The sequence below is a fragment of the Coenobita brevimanus genome, chromosome 21 (assembly GCF_032717465.1).
Source record: "Coenobita brevimanus isolate Jiangsu-jjx chromosome 21, ASM3271746v2, whole genome shotgun sequence".
In the NCBI taxonomy this organism is placed as follows: domain Eukaryota; kingdom Metazoa; phylum Arthropoda; class Malacostraca; order Decapoda; family Coenobitidae; genus Coenobita; species Coenobita brevimanus.
In genome coordinates, this window is record NC_136974.1 from 36,201,842 (window position 1) to 36,205,798 (window position 3,957).

Genomic DNA, 3,957 nt, shown 5'->3' on the forward strand with positions numbered 1-3,957 from the left:
CTCCACGATATTTTTTTTTTCTGTTGTTATAGCATTTGTTCTTGGCCACATAATGCTGTAACACTTAAGTCCTTCACTCTGTCTTTTGTCCCAGAGTAGCAGCTTCAGATGACGTAACTTCATTTTTTTCTCTTTTCTTTTTGTTTTTGTTTCTTTCCTTTTTGTCTTTTATGCAAGCTGTTTTTTTTTTATTTTACTTCTCTGCTACTAAAGGACTTTGGATTGAAAATGATTTGTAACATGTGAGAAAATGGGTTGGTGTAATCTGAACTGAAAAATTAAATATGATTAAAAATCGAAAGTGTCAAATAATTAACTTCATCAGTGCACATTAGGTCGACTGCAAGATCGAACGTTCTCCATGGCAAAAATAAATTGTTCCCCATGTAGGCCAAGTAAGGATGGGGAAGCGGTGTGTGTGTGTGTGTGTGTGTGTGTGTGTGTGTGTGTGTGTGTGTGCAGTTACCAGACGATTTTCTTCAGTTTATTAGTGCTCCCTAGTAGTTAAGGAGACAATGAAAGCTGTATTCAGATCTCAACACTCGAAAAACTTCTCGGTGAAAAAAATAGCCTGGAATTAGCAGAAAAAATGGGTAATATTACTGAAAGGGTTGAGTCTGACGTTGAGGCATCGGGGCAGAAGGCGAACGCTTATCTCTGTTTTTGAGACGATGTACCCTATCACCTGACGCAAGGCAGGGTATTAAGATGATTTTGGAGACTTCGCAACGCTCCTTTCTCGGCGATTTGTTCTGCACGTAGCACCACAACACCCTCTTGCATGTTACTGGTGCAAAATATTAAAAGAATGAAAGTAGCGTACAGCAGGATAGTAAGGAGCAAATTAAATAGCTAAGAATTGTTTGCTACGAAGCCTCCTATGCAGCCGATGTTGCGTCCCCAATGTTTTAAACCCTAGGAAACTTCGTAGTACTTTTATTTTGGCGATTAATTTTGCATATTCCTAAGTAACATTCCCTTGTCTGGTGATTATCTCGCCTTAATATCGTCATAGTTTGCATCAGTAACAGACAACAGGGTACTGAGGTGTGATATGCAGAATACGAGTAAATAGCTAAGGAGAAGGTGCTGCGAAATCTCCAAAGCCACTTAGAATACGACCCCTGTGCACAATAAACAGGTTTGAAAATGTGTTGCGAAATCTACAGTCTCTTAGAATACGACCCCTGAGCAGAATAAGTTGCTTAGGAACAGCTATTGCGATCCTTGTCTAGAATAAACAGCTTAGGAAAGGGTGTTGCAAAATCTCCAAGGCCTCTCAAAGTGCGACACAATGAAGAATAAATTGCTTAAGAGAAAGTGTTGCGACCCCTATGCAGAATATGTAGCTTAGGAAAAGGAGTTGCGAAATTTCCAAGGCCACTCAAAATACGACCCTTATGAAAAATAAGTCGCCTAGGGAAAAATTTTGCGAATTCTTCAAGACCACTCAAAGCATGCCCCCTACTTTGAATAAATAGCCAAGGAAGACGTGTTGCGAAATCTCCAAAACCACAAAGAAAACGAGCCCCGAACGCAAACTAGTGTATCTGACGCCCGGCACGTCTCCAACTCGGCCCTTTCCACTGCACCTTCCCTTATACGCGTTCATACAGCCTAACAGAGGTGAGGTTGCTGTTTAATATACATAGAGAGCGCTGTTTGATATGCCTACACTGCCCCCGTCACCACTGAGGGCCACATAGAATACTTTCACACGTCTTCTGAGCTAAGGGACTGAATTCGCGCCCAGGCACCTCTTAGTATTTCATGTACGCGATGTAAAAAGAATATGGCGGCTTTTGAAGAGTGTATATAACGCTGAGGAGGACAGTAAGGTGTAAGAAGTGGAATAAATCGCTTAGGAAAATTTGTCAAGGAACTTCCATAACCGGCAAGAATACGAGCCAATCAGTACTGGTGGTGGCACTGTTTGATATGCCTTCACTTCCTTTTCCACCGCCCCCCCCTCTCTCTCTCTCTCTCTCTCTCTCTCACACACACACACACACACACACACACACACACACACACACACACACACTTTCATATTCTTACAAAGTCAACTGAAGGTTGTGGCATTGTTTAATAGGCTATGCCTACGTCCCCCAGCGCGCGCGCACACGCACACACACACACACACACACACACACACACACACACACACACACACACACACACACACACACACACCACTTTCACACCCAGTCTATGCATGTCAACGTCTGCCAAATATAGCAACACTTTCAGCTGCATTACGTAATCTCCCTGTAATCCATCAACTTCAGCTTCAGATTGCCATTCTCTCTCTCTCTCTCTCTCTCTCTCTCTCTCTCTCTCTCTCTCTCTCTCTCTCCCAAGTGTAGTTAAACTGGATGGTTGGTTTAACTAGTAACCAAGGAGATTCGTTCCAACCTCACGCCAAATCTCATAAAATATCATGAACTGCAACGTAGCATTCCAGCTGTGGCATTAACCAAGTTCCCTCAGATGAAAAAAAAAAAAGCATAAATTAGTTGGAGGTCAATAATAATAAAAAAAAAAAAAAAATAAATAATAATAATAATAATAATAATAATAATAATCATGATGATGATGATGATGATGATGAAGATAATAATAATAATAATAATAATAATAATAATAATAATGTCATCACTTTGGGACTGAACCCACGCAAGGGCGTCACTCAGACTGGGGCATTCTATCCACTAGACCACTTTACCAATTCATCTGCTTTGTTTCAGATCCTCTTGGCTGGCGCTTTGGTGGCGGGGATCGACGCTGGCCCCTCCCTTCTCTCTTCTCACGACCCTGCAGACAGCGAGCATTCTCATAGCGGAGACGATCATGTAGGACACGAAGCCGCTGCACAGGGACACGAATCAACTGTTAACGGAATAGAACCAGCTGTTACCGGAATAGAACCAGCTGTTAACGGAATAGAACCAGCTGTTAACGGACGCGGAGCACCTGAAAACGCCCATGCAGCAGCAGCACTCGCGCAACCTCAGCACCGCAGCAGCAACAATGGCTACAGCTTCCCCCCACCCCTGCCACAGCACAACGGCTATGGCTATGAACCTCCAGTGAACCCACCCAATATCTACGAACCACCACAACCTTCTCCACCTCCCACAGAACCACCACACAACAACGGGTACAATTATGAACCTCCAGTGAACCCACCCAGCCTCTACGAACCACCAAATACTGAACCACCGACACATCCAGCTAATCTCTATGAACCACCACCACCACCACCGCCACCCACCCTCTATGGGGCTCCGGATCGTGGCGAAGATAATTCCGGCCTGCTTAGGTCTGCCCCCCAGGAAGAGCCGACCGTGGTGAGCTCAGTCAGAATAAGCACGTACATAAAATCTATATACAGGGTAGGCTAATTCGTATACTGAGCCCCCATATCATTTCTAGTGTGTTACAAGGAGATCTCAGTCTGCTGATGTGGGTGTGAGTGTGGATTACCCATACGTGTTGAAATGATGCGGTCAGTGATAGATAAACTTTTCTTATCATAACTGTTCCAATGATTAGCTTTTTCGTTTGCAAGGTGGACATTGATATGCGGACTGAGCCGTTCCTTCAGCAGGCTACAATATGCTAGGCGGGAGCAATAGACAGTACAGATAAAGGTGTATACTGTATAATGCAAACTAACATCATTTGCAGGTCACCCAGCTCAAATTTACTCAATCCCTATAGACTACCGTTGGTATTTTTAGGGTGCTGGTTTCCATCTACCTATTGCCTGGAGCCTCATCCTGGCGAGAGTGGCCTGGATAAAAAGAACCTCCAGGCGTTTCTGTTCCTTCTCAGCAATGTCCCTCTTCCCACGACACGCTACACTGCCTTAGATGTTCTCGCACCCAACACCCTGGAAACCCTAAGAACCAAAGGCTGGGTTTGAGAAACTGCTTAACACTTTCCTTATGTGCG